Source organism: Tupaia chinensis, unplaced genomic scaffold, assembly GCF_000334495.1.
Source record: "Tupaia chinensis unplaced genomic scaffold, TupChi_1.0 Scaffold000425_1, whole genome shotgun sequence".
NCBI classification, from domain to species: Eukaryota; Metazoa; Chordata; class Mammalia; order Scandentia; family Tupaiidae; genus Tupaia; species Tupaia belangeri.
In genome coordinates, this window is record NW_006159930.1 from 764,583 (window position 1) to 778,265 (window position 13,683).

At 42.5% G+C, this 13,683-nt stretch overlaps 1 pseudogene; it reads right to left on the reverse strand.

Annotated features, from left to right (window-relative positions):
* Positions 1-9,301: 9,301 nt before the first annotated feature.
* LOC102495618 (GTP-binding nuclear protein Ran-like) lies at positions 9,302-11,368 on the reverse strand (annotated as a pseudogene).
* Between the last annotated feature and the right edge of the window lie 2,315 nt (positions 11,369-13,683).

A 13,683-nucleotide genomic window follows, 5' to 3' on the forward strand; every position in this document is an offset into this window, starting at 1 on the left:
TGACTGCAGTTTGAGTCCCACACCTGGTGGCTTGCTTTCTCGCTTTCTCTCTCTTGCTCTGTCTCTCTGATCAAATTTAAAAATCATAATAAATAAAATTAAATAATTCTTTTAAAATTTTTGAAAAAGTAACATTTAAGGAACAGAAAAATGAGAAATTATCTGTTGATGATAACATGTATGATGATATCTTTGACTAGACTAATATACAGTGTATTCATGCTGGGAAAATTCATTTTGCATGCTGTAATGATACACAGTAATTGAATGTATAAAAAATAATAAAAGTTAAAAAGGAAATCAAGAGGGCCAGCTAGTGGCAAAGTGGTTAAGGCACTGCACTCTCATGTGGTGGTTCAAGTCCTGGACCCAGCAGCTTGAAATTTATGCCAGACATGTATGCATATGTGCTCAAAAATCCCGAGAGGGGAATGGAGGAGAAGGGATTGAGGCAAGGCCATTCCCCCACAGGGTGATTTCTCACTTTCTTTATCTCTGTCTCTCTGGCAAGCACATATCCCCAACAGCAAAATCTCTTTCTCTCTCAAAAAAAAAAAAAAAGACATTTTGAAGAGAAGGAAATCAGTGTATCATAAAGATATTTGCACCAGAGTTTACTGTAGCGCTATTAATAACAGTCAATATATGGAATCGACCCAAGTGTGTATCAGTGACAAATGGGTAAAGAAAAAGTGATGAGTGTGTGTGAATACTTCACCCATTAAAAAGGAGAAAACAGGGACCAGCAAATGGCATAATGGTTACGTCGCTGTACTCCCATGTAGTCAATCATGGTTCAAGTCCAGGACTCAGCAGCTTAAAACTCATGCCAGGTATGTTGTGCGAACATGCCCAAAATCCACAGAGGAGAACACAAGAGAAGGGACTGTGGTATGTTCATCCCCCTTGTGGGGTAGTTACTCGCTTTCTGTTTCTCTGTCTCTCTCTGTCTCTCCAGCAAGCACACATGCCCTATAGTGAAAATTTATCTCTAAAAAAAGAAAGTCAAATGGGAGATCCCAGAGGACATTATGTTAAATGAAATAAGCAAGGCACAGAAAGTGAAATCACACATATTCTACTTCACATGTGGAAGTTGAAAAATAATGACCTCACAGAAGTAGAAACTAAAGAATGACTAGTAGAGCCTAGGAAGGGTGGGATGGTAGAATAGAGGAATGTGGGTTAATGAAAATAAAATTACAGAAAACAAAATGACAGATGAAAGGAATAATGACTCATGTTATAAAATATAGTAGAGAGAATATGGTTAACAACAATTTATTCTAAATATCAGAGTAGTCAAAAAGAGGATTTTGAATGTTCTCAACACAAAGTAATGACAAATGGGGACAAGCAGTTAGTGTAATGGCTATGTCGCTGGACTCCCATGTAGTCGACCGTGGTTCGTGTCCCGGACCCAGTTGCTTAAACCTCACGCTGTGCACGTGTGCGTGCGTGCCCAAGATCCCGAGAGGAGAATGGAGGAGAAGGGACTGCGGCATGGCCATCCGCCCTGGGGGATGATTTCTCACTTTCTGTCTCTCTGTCTCTCTCGGTCTGTCTGTTGAGCGCATGTGCCCTATAGCAAAAACCTCTAAAAAAATACAAACAAAAAACAAAGTAATGACAAATGCATGAAAATCTTACAGAAAGATACTGAAAATTACACAAAAAAGTGGAAGGATATCCCATGTTCTTGGATTGGAAGAATTAATATAATCAAAATGACAATTCTACCCAAATTATTCTACATATTTAATGCAATTCCAATCAAATTACCAGAGATATTCTTCACAGATCTAGAAAAGACAATCATAGAAATTGTCTGGAATCATAAAAGACTCCACATTACCAAAGCAATGCTGTGCAAAAAGAATGGAGTGGATGGCATCTCACCTCCTGACCTACAAATATATTATAAAGCTGTGATAATCAAAACAGAATGGTATTGGCACAAAAACAGATAGGTAGACCAATAAACAGAATAGACTCCAGAAATAAACCCCAAAACATACAGCCAACTGATTTTTGACAAAGGGTATCAGTCAATTCAGTAGAAAACAGGAAAATCTTTCTAGTAAATGGTGCTGGAAAAATTGGGTATCTACTTGCAGAAAGATGAAACTGGACCCTTATCTTTCAGCATTAACAAAAATCAACTCAAAATGGATGGAAGATCTAAACCTAAGACCTTAAGCTATAAAACTACAGGTCAAAAACACTGGAGAAACTCTGGGAGACATTGGGGTGGGCAGACTTTTTAAATAAAACTCCCAAAGCACAGGCAATAATCCTCAAAATAGTCAAGTGGAATTACATTAGACTAAGAAGTTTCTACACAGCAAAAGACACAGGAATTAGTGTGAATCGACAACTCTCAGAGAGGGTTGGTAGAATATTTTTGTAAACTATGCCTCAGATAAGGGACTGATAACCAGAATACACAGGGCACTCAAGTAGCTCCCCCCCTCCAAAAAAAAATGATTAACCCAATTAAAAGATGAGAAAATGAGGTGAACAAAAACCTTTCTAAGGAAAACATATGAACAGTCAAAAAGCATATGAAAAAATGCTCAGCATTCCTTATCATAAGGGAGATTCAGATTAAAATCACAATAAGATACCATTTAACCCCAGTCAGAATGGCAAAGATTAAAAATACAAAAAAATGATAAGTGGTGGTGGGTGTCTAGTGAAAAGAGACTGTTGGTGGAAATGGAAATTGGTCCAGCCACTGTGAAAAATAATGTGGAGGTGGGGAACCAGCAGTTAGTGTAATAGCTATGTCGCTGGACTCCCACGTAGTCGACTGCGGTTCGCATCCCGGACCCGGTGGCTTAAAACTCATGCCGGGCGCGTGTGCGTGCGTGCCCAAGATCCTGAGAGGAGAATGGAGGAGAAGGGATTGTGGCGTGACCATCCCCCTGGGGGGTAATTTCTCGCTTTCCGTCTCTATGTCTCTTGTCTGTCTGGCGAGCGCACACGCCCTATAGCAAAAAACCTCTCCAAAAAAATAATAATAATAATGTGGAGGTTCCACAAAGACCTACCAATAGAACTACCATATGGTCCAGTCATTCTACACCTGGGTATCTACCCAAAGGACAGGAGAATGCTCAGTCAGAAAAGTACTTGCACATCTATGTTTATTGTGGTGTTATTCATGAATGCTGAGTCATGTAAACAACCCAAAAGTCCAAAAACAGATAAATGGATTGAAAAAGGGTAGCACATATACTCCATGGAATACTAGTCAGCCATACAAAAATAAGACCCTGGCATTTGATAGAAAGTGAATGAATAGGGAAGATTTACTGCTGAGTGAAGCAAGTCAGGCTATGAAAGAGAGACATTGTATGTCTCCACTCTATGGTAGAGACTGAAAGACTGGAGGGCATAAAAGCTGGAAAATAGTTATGGACACTGTAGAAGGAGGGTGGGAGAGGAGAAGAGTATAGAGAAGAAAATTAGGGAGAAAAATAGAGAAGTAAAACATTTGTGGGACACAGAAATGGTTTATTACCTCTTGATGATACTGTGTATAGTATTCTCAACTGCACTGGTCTCAGGTGTATTTCATGTTGTGTAATTTCTCTCTACAAGCTAAATGATGTATAGTAATTGAATGTATATAATAATAATAAAATCAATTTTAAAAAGCAAAGTAATGAAAAATGCTTGAGGAAATGAGTATACTAATTACCCTTATTTAATCATTACACATTGTATTCATGTACTAGAAAATCATGCTATATCCCCACATATATGTACAATAATTATGGGTTGAATTTTTTTTAAAAAAAGAAAGAAATTAAAGCAAGGTTAGGGATCCTAACTGACCAAACATCAAAAAATAAAAAAGAATGACAGAATAATTGAAGAGATTATATGACCTGATGCTAGATTGTGTGACTCAAGACTTTGATGCCAGGGAAGGTTGGAGATATGAGTGTGGGTCAGAATATACAGGGAAAGTTTTAGCTTGTTCTTTGCTCAGTTAAAATACCTTCTTACTTGTCTCAGGCTAACCATATCTCATTCCTATGAATGCAAATTGAATCTGAGTTTGTAGTGAAGAAGATGGATACTCCTATAAGTTCCAGATTTTCCTTTGAGGCATCACTTTTCCTTCCCTTCCCTTCCCTTCCTTTCCCTCCCTTCCTTCCTTCCTTCCTCCCTTCCTTCCTTCCTTTAAGAGAGATTTTTTTCTATAGAGTTCATGTGCTCACTAGAGAGACAGAGAGACAGAAAGTGAGAAATTACTCCCCTGGGGGAATGACTGTGCTGCAATTCCTTCTCCACCCTCCTCTCTGGATTTTGGGTATGTACACGCATGTGCCCAGTGTGAATTTCAAGCCACCAGATCTGGGACTTGAACCACAGTTGGCCATGAGGGAGTCCAGTGATGTAACCATTACACCATCTGCTGATCCTGAGGCATCACTTCTATGTCTTTGCCAAGGGGGCATCCTGAGGGAACCCATAGATGTTTAGTCTTTGGGAATTATTTGAAACCTGGGAGCACCTCCTGTTAGTACAGCCAAAAGTAAGACCTCCGAAGACTAACACATGATTCACAGATAAGGAAACTGAGGTGCTGAAAGAGCAATAAACTGCCTTTTCCCCAAAGAGCAAATGAGTAAGAGAGCTGGGTGTATGGCCAAGGGTTTCCGATTCCCTAATCCGGCACTCTATCCAACTCGTCACTGCCTCCCAGAAAAACTCTTTCCACCTCGTCACTGCCTCCCAGCATCCACATGATTAATGGCCTCAGACGCATATTCCTCCCCAGGGAATCCAGATCTTTACTCACCTCAAAATTTAAGACCTGAAAGGCATAAAAAATGATTTCTTTTTTAGCTAATCCAAGCATATGTTGTAAATCTTTGAACCCTTTCTGATGTGTTGGATGTAACTCTCACTGCAGCTAACAGACATTTGGCATCCTTCCATGGTCATAACACTGGTTCTAGAAGGACAGTTCTCTCACCAGCCCAGAGAAGGTCACTGTGAGATAATACATTTGAAAGAAAAGGAGTTAGGAAAAAGTGCTCTGGGTGTTCGTGTGGATTAGAAGTATTTGTGGGGGAACCGGAAAATACACCTCTCTAGAATTATTGACTGATTATTACCTTTGAGCTACACAGCAGGGATGAGGAACGAGATGGCACACTTTGCTTAGGTGTCAGCTAAGACCTTTTCATTTAAAAGCAGGTTCATCTGACTTCCCTCCTCGAACACTTGCAAAGGCTCCACATCACTTACAGAATAAAATGCAAAGGTTCTATCTTGGCATTCGTGGCAATTGATATTTTAGTCTCAAATGACTTTCTTGCTTCCTATTTTATTTTCACGTCTCTTTTAAGAATTTTTTTCCCCCTGAACATAACAGAAACCAATTTGAACTGCCTTTAAAGGTTGGGGGGGGATGATTTACAATAAAATTATTGTTGTGAGTCATGGAATCCATGGACAGAAATGTGACAGGGACAATTTGAATGGAGGACTCAAACACTGTTAGGATGCTTCCCTCTCTCCTCTCTGCATGATCCTTTTACTTTTTCCCCTCTGACTGCACAATGACTTCTTTTACACCACCAGGAGAAAAAGTATGGCTGCCAGTTGCTTCTGAGTATTGTATCTGACCTCTCTGACTGATGGAAGGTGATTGGCTTCTCTTCACAGGTTTCTGTTATAAAATTCCAAGGAATCAAAACTGATTGGCCCCTCTTAGGCCAATAAACTAAGAACAGTAGCTGCGTTTTTGAACAAGTGCAGTGGCTCCCATGATCACTCTTTCTAGGAAAGAGGGGCTGAACTGACAACCAACAGATGTCCAGTATCTTTCTCCCAACTTATTCTAACCAACACTAATATTTCATCATTTTTCTCCCATCTGCTGTTCAGTGGATAATCATAGCCTTGTTCAGGATTGGCTTAGAAATCAGGTGAAAATATCTATAATGGAGAGGGGCTAAAGAAGACAGATTTCCATGGTTGGGAAAATTGTTCATCATAGCACTCATTTATTCATTCACCCAGCAAGCATTTTCTGAGCTCATACTCTTTCCATGCACCATGCTAGGTATGGGATGGAGAGAGCAATCCATACTCTCCTGCCTGCAAGAAGCTCACATCTTAGTGAGGGAAACAGTATACACAGAAAATTCTAACACAGTATAAAATGTGTCCAAATGGAAGTCCACCCAGGATGCCTTGGGTACGTACAGGAAGGACACCCTCAAAAGCCTTCATGGGAGTAGTGATACAAATTGTAGCCTGAGAGCCAAGTAGGTCCTGCTAAGCCGGAGCAGTGTTTGTGTGCAGTAGTGACCACCTGTACACAATAATCTTAGACTTGCCAAGGGCCAAGCCCTACCCACATGCATGCATTGCACTGTGTGTTTACATTAATTTACTCACTTAACCTTCACAAAGACCCTGGGGTAAACACTACCATTACCATTTTGGAGAAGGGGAAACAGTCTCCGAGAAGTAAGGTAAAGGGACCAGCAGTTAGCGTAATGGCTATGTTGCTGAACTCCCATGTAGCTGACCACAGTTTGAGTCCCAGACCCGGTGACTTAAAACTCACGCGGGGTGTGTGTGTGCGCGTGCCCAAGATCCCAAGAGGAGAATGGAGGAGAAGGGACTGCGGTGTGGCCATCCCCCCTAGGGGGTGATTTCTCGCTTTCTGTCTCTCTGTCTCTCTCTGTCTTTCTGGTGAGCACACATGTCCTATAGCAAAAAACTCTCAAAAAAATAATAAATAAAATAAAGTAAGAAGTAAGGTAATGTGTCCAAGGTCTCAACATGGCTTATGTGGTTATGCTGCGATTTAAATGCAGATCTGTCTGTAACCACATCACATTCACAAAAGAACCTACAGATTGTCAGGAACCCAAAGTATTTTCCATGAATGAAATTGTGAAAAAGAAACCAGACACCAGGTTCTCCAGGATGTTTACAATGCCCATCATTCCAGGCCTGGCCAAGGTGAGCAGTTATACCAGACTCCTAGTCATACCTGTGCCAGGCCTGGGCTTTGATTCTCAGATTCACCTTTCCATTTTTATTTCTATGTTCAGAGGACTGGAGATCTGAGGTATGTTTCCCAGAGTCCCACACCAGATGATTTCAAATAGGTTCAGCTAATGAAAGGCGAGAGACCGAGAATGAGGGAAAGAAAAGGCCAGCTCTTTCCTATCCTGCCTCCCTCCTCAGGACAGACGTATCTTTGGCAGAGGTGGCATCCCCCTGATATTTCTAGCTCCCACGTAGCAGGTGTGCCATGAATCCAGAGTGATCCAGACTTTGGGCTCTAATAACACAATCTCCTCCCTCCAGTTTAGAAGTTACAGTGGCTTCCTGGTGTCACTGATCTGTGAGTCCCATCACCATCCCTTCTTGCCTTCTCAGAGGCTCCATTAGCTATGGAGCCAATTCTCTATATTAAATGTTCTCTGATTATGCTTAGAATCTATAGAAGTTCTGCCTTCTAGTTTAAGCCTTGACTAATAGGACTTCCTTCTTCTTGTGACAGCAGTGTGCTCAAAGAGTCCTCCATGTCCACCTTCTCCTTTTCTTTCATCACCGTGTGGGGGCAAATTAAGTTCATGATTTCCTCCCAGGGTTTCTCAGAGGAATTGTAACTGCTGTTGCCAAAATATTCAGTTTGTTTTGTGCCCGTGCTCCTTTTAGTATTCTGAGTCTTTTCTTTATAGCAAAGTAGATTACTAGGAAGTTACATTGTCTTTTTAAATTTTCTTTATTATTATTATTTAAAATTTGATAACAGAAAGAGAGAGAAAGAGAGAAAGCCACCAGGTTGGGGACTCAAATCACAATCGGCCATATGGAAGTCCAGCGCCCAAACCACCACACAATCTGCCAGCCTCTATGTTGTTTTTAAAATTAACTTAGACAACTACAAAAGGCCTTCTCTAAGAGATATCATAATGCCACTCTCTCTTGAGTACCCTTTCTCAGCCTTCACATCCCCATCAACCACTGTGTGTCAAGGGAATACTCTCCACCAGCTCTCCTTCACTGCCCATCAAGTATGTGCCACACACACTTCCTGGTGTCTGAGATCTTAAGATAAGTAAGACTCCATCAATGCTCTTAGGAAGCTAACTGTATAAAAGCTATTTTGGAGGGCCAGCCAGGGGAGTGGTGGTTAAAGAGACTGGATCCCACAACATGGCCTAAACTGTCGTTCGAGTTCAAGACCTAACAGCTTGAACAAAACACCAGGCCTGTGAGTGTGCATGCCCCAAATCCTGAAAGGAGAAATGGAGGAGAAGGGGTTATGGTACAACCATCCTCCATGAGGGGTACTTTCGTAATCCCCCCCCCCCGCTTTCTCTCTCTCTTTTTCTCTTCTCCATGAGTACATATGCTCTCTAACAGATTATTTTTAAGAAACATTCTTTTGGAAATTAGTAACAGTGAAAAATTTGAAAGTTCCAAGTTTTGTTATTTTTAACAAAATATATAATATATGACACACACTATATTATAAAGATATAATGTATAAATATATGACAGTATAAATGTGCACCCATTTCAATCTCCATTTTGCCTTGCCTGCCAGGAAGCTCAGAGGTAATCTGAATTCTCAGTCATAGTAACCACCTACGAGTCTACACGGTTAGTGAATTTTGCCCCTGCTTTCTTCCACAGATATCATCTAATTCTTTTTTTTTAAGTTTATCTATTTCTCTTATGAACAAGAGAGACAGAGAAACAGTACCTCCAACAGATCTCCACAGCACAATCCACCCCCAGCTTTCTTGTCACAGCAGTATGCCAGAGATTATGGGTAAGCATGTGCCCAACATTCTCAGGTAGGTCTCTGGACTTTAATCGGAACCTTCCCACATGGGATTGCCTCCCATGTTACCATGTGCCACCATCTGTTTCCTCTAATTCTGTTTTGTTTTTTTTTTTAAGTTTTAATTTTTTACTTGAAATACAACTTTATTCTGATTTTAAAGGAAAGGAATGGGAATGACAGTAACAAGGCTTCACCACTGAGTATCAGGATGCAACGATAGCAGTCTTCTATTTGAAACTCAATAAGGAAACAATTGCATTCCAAAACAGCTAAATATACAGGTCTGAAAATGAAGAATATTTTTAACTGCCCCGTTCACTCCAAAGCCCATTAGTCTCCTTCAGCATCCCAAAGATGAAGTACACATCCTGCTGAGTGGCACACACACACTGCACCGCTGACGTCACAGGACAGTCACCTATAAAACTAGACTTCTGACATGGGGCTCCAGCTCCATTCTCACAGGTCGTCATCCCCATCTGGGACAGCAGTTGTCTGAGCAAGCACTGGGTCCTGCTCATACTGCACTGCCCTAGCCCGGCCCACGATGACCTGTGGTGGGTGAGAGCAGGCATGGCGACGAACTCCAAGGTAGGGTCTCCGATGAGCTTCCTAGCCAGCAGAAGAAGGGCTTGTCAAAATTGTAGTAGTTTCATAAATATCATAGTACTGAAGATTCTTCTTTAGGTGGAAAGTGATGGATTTTTTTTCCTTTCTTTTGGAGAGTTTTTGTTTGTTTGTTTGTTTTGTTTTTGCTATAGGGTGCATGCGTTTGCCAGAAAGACAGAGACAGAGAGACAGAAAGAGAGAAATCACCCCCCAGGGGGATGGCCATGCCACAATCCCCTCTCCTCCATTCTCCTCTGGGATCTTGGGCACATGCTCACACGTGCACAGCGTGAGTGTAAGCCACCAGGTCCGGGACTCAAACCGTGGTCAACTACATGACACAGTCATTATGCTAACTGCCGATTCCGAAGATGATGGATTTTGCCTTCACTTTTCTTTTATTTTTATTTTTTTGAAGATATTTTTGCTATAGGGCGCTCGCCAGACAGACAGAGAGAGACAGAGAGACAGAAAGAGAGAAATCACCCCCCAGGGGGATGGCCATGCCACAATCCCTTCTCTTCCATTCTCCTCTTGGGATCTTGGGCACGCATGCACACGCACCTGGCGTGAGTTTTAAGCCACCGGGTCCGGGACATGAACCGCGGTTGACTACGTGGGAGGCCAGCGACATAGCCATTACACTAACTGCTAGTCCCAACAAATTCATACGTTTTTTTGGAGAGATTTTTGCTATAGGGCGCATGCGCTTGCCAGACAGAGAGACAGAGAGACAGAAAGCCAGAAATCCCCACTCGGGGGATGGCCATGCCACAATCCCTTCTCTTCCATTCTCCTCTTGGGATCTTGGGCACGCATGCACACGCACCTGGCGTGAGTTTTAAGCCACCGGGTCCGGGACATGAACCGCGGTTGACTACGTGGGAGGCCAGCGACATAGCCATTACATTAACAGCTGGTCCCTTGCCTTCAATTTTCTGTCCTTAATGTCCATTTTGTTGCCACACAGCACAACAGGGCCATTCTCACACACTCGGACCAGGTCTCTGGGCCAGTTAGGCACATTCCTTTCAGTCACCCTCAATGTTACATCAGACATGATGATGACACACTGGGCTTGGATGTAGTAGCTGTCCCTCAGCCCGCTCGACTTCTGGCCGGCCATGTCCCACACGTTGAACTTGATAGGTCCTCTGTTGGTGTGGCAGATGAGTGGGAGGACCTTGATGCCCAGGGTGGCTACATACTTCTCAAACTCCCCTGTCAGGTGATGCTTCATGAACATGGGCTTCCCAGTGCTACCATCACCAACCAACAGCAGTTTGAACTGTACCTGGGGTCTCCATGCACAGCCATGGTGTCTTCTAGAAGCGTCTCTGCACCCATCTGACTGAACCTAATTCTGTTTTAATAGCCGGGTTTTAAACATCTCTTTAAAGGCAGACCCTCTTCAATGCCGTAGACTGAGTGCACTTTATAAATGACGCATAATCCTCTTGGTGGGAACACCTAGCATGTAGATATATAGTGTCTGTTTAATAAAGAATTGAGTTATTGTCAAAATCAGATAGTAATCCAGACCATAATCCAATGCAATTGCTAATCTATTCATAACAATTGCTTGTGCAAATATCCTCTTAGCTCTTTGAGGTTTTTTTCATCATATTTTTTTTTAAAAAAAGCCTCTTCTTTCCTGGTGCCAATTAAGTCATCTCAATTGCCTCTTGAGAAGACTAATTGTCTCACTTTTTATGTCCAACATGGCACTCAGCAATTGGACCCCCATCAGGCCATCCCCAGTTGAGTGAGTATAATTTGAATCACCCTCATCATGCCTGGAAAAGCAGCCACTCTCTCGCCTCTTAATATTCAATCTGGGAGGGGAAAAAAAAAATCCAAAGGGTTTTATTTTCTTACTGTGCTTTTCTGTTCCAAGACACCTGCTTCTTCGTTCATCATGTCTAAATGTTAACACAAAGCAACTTAGAGTCCCTTGAAGAAGAGGGATGTGGTTAACTGCTGGGTGTGTTGCTTGTGCATGCTGAGGACTCCTACAGAATTCAGCTGTCTCAACCTGAGTCTCATTAGAACATATCCCACTATATATATTCACTGAGCAAAGGGATGCTAAAGGAGCAGCTGGAATCAACAGAATGTAAGGAAGGCATAGTCAATACCTGCACAGATGTCACCATGCCACTGTGCTGGGGCCACCACAGACATGACTCACCAACCTGTCCCTTCCTCAGAATCTTTCTCAACCCAACATGCAAGAAGCCACCACCAGAGGGTCAGATTTGGCATATGAGAGACAGCTAGTTCTTTTCTAACCTGTGGCTCCCAGATCAGGTTCTGATTGATGGCATCAGGTGATAAACCCAGGACTGAAGGAGCTGATTTGTGGAGAGAGAAATTGCAGACACTGCACTTCAACCAAAGGAGGACTGCTTACCCCATGGGGACTGTGTGCTCTTTGGATTTTTTTTTTAATATTTTTGTTATTTTTATAATCAGAGCTACTTCCACTTTGTAATTATTTTTTCTGTCCCATTTACTTTTCCTGTAGACTTCATACTTGGCCACTTCCTAGTGATGATCTAGGTTAAATCTCTACCTCTCTAAGCCAGAGTTCCCCCATCTTTAAGAATATACCTTACTGGGCTGGTCCCATGGCCTAGTGGTTAAGGGAGCCAGATCCCAAAGGGATGACCATGGTTCATATCCTGGCCCAGATGGTGTGAGGGACATAGTAGTCATGTGTTTGCCCCAAATCCTGGCAGGATGGAGAAATGGAGAAGAAAAGATTGTACCAGGGCCACATCCCACTGGGGTGGGGTGGGGGGTGCTTTCCCTCTATCTGTTTCTGGTGAGCACATGTGACTTCTGGCAATTATTAAAAAAAAAAAAAGATTGAGATGATAAAACAACATGATTTATACAAATCAATACAGTCCAGGAATTAGTGACATAAACTTCAGAGTCAAAAGTTTATTAAGTATTTTATTGAGCTCAGATTTGCTCATTCCTCTTTATAAGACTTGAAAAAAAATTTTAACCTCTCAGGCTCTCAGTTTTCAGGAGGAAAAAAAAAAAACACTGTCCTCACAGGACAGTTTGAAAGATTGAATTGGGTCTGTGTGTAAAGAGCTTTAACCACATGTAAACTACTCCATAAATATTAGTTCCTATGATTATTCTGACACCTTGCTCCTAGTAAACATGAACCAAATTTTAGTTCCCCTTTGTTCAATGCCTCTTTGAAGTAATTTCACCTCTTCCTGTACATTTTAGGATTAAACTTCTAAGTAGAAGTCAAAACCCTGCTGTCAAAGAGGCCAGGGCACCACACTCTAAGGCTGCAGACAGCGACCTGCAGTAGGGCCATGCTAGTCCACCCGCCCCAGCCTCTGCAGAGGCAGGCTCTTGGGCTAAGGGAGTCTGCTTCTTCCTGTGTCTTCAGGAGACAATGTATTCAGCTTGGTAATTATGTGCTTCTCCCCAATCACGTAGCATTATACACCACATCACCACACTGCTGAAAAAAGCCCCAAATGCTAATTAGTCCTCAAATTATCATTGATTTGATTTGATGTTGAATAAGCTTTGCCGTTTATATTTAGGCGAGAACTTCAGATTCAAGATGCTCTCTCTCAGATCGGGGTTTTAAATAACTCGGCGGGGCCTGTCTTGCCTGTTCAGTGTGTTTGTGTCAGGAAATCAGCCTGGCTGCTCTCCCTGGCTGCAGATGAATGCCAGGTTGATTGAGTGCAAGAGAGGAATTATCCTCTCGGCCGGAGCTCCAAGCCTGGGAGCCCTGGATGCAGAAGCCCTCATCTTGCAGCAGGATTAGAGGCGTTGACAGAAGAGAGGAGAGAGAGAAGTCTGTCTCGAATCGCAAACACCTGGACATGAAAGACTGAGTCCTATGTCACCTTCCACCGGTGCTAGTTAGTCCTGAGCGGGAGGTTGGCCTTTCACTGGCATCATCTTCCTTTCATTCAGACAACCCAATGACACGGGCCCTTTCACTGGCATCATCTTCCTTTCATTCAGGCAACCCAATGACACGGCCCTTGCTTGTTAGGTGAGAAAATCGAGGCTCAGAAACACGAGGTGATGGCACCAGTCACAGAGCAGTCAGGGAGGGTGGCTAGTGAGAGCAGCTCGGTTTCTATGTTGTCCTGTGCCTCCAAGCCTAGAGAGCAGGTTTTCCACCTTCACCTTCAGCATTGTCTCCTGGGTCCACACATTCCTGAAGCCCACCTTCAAGC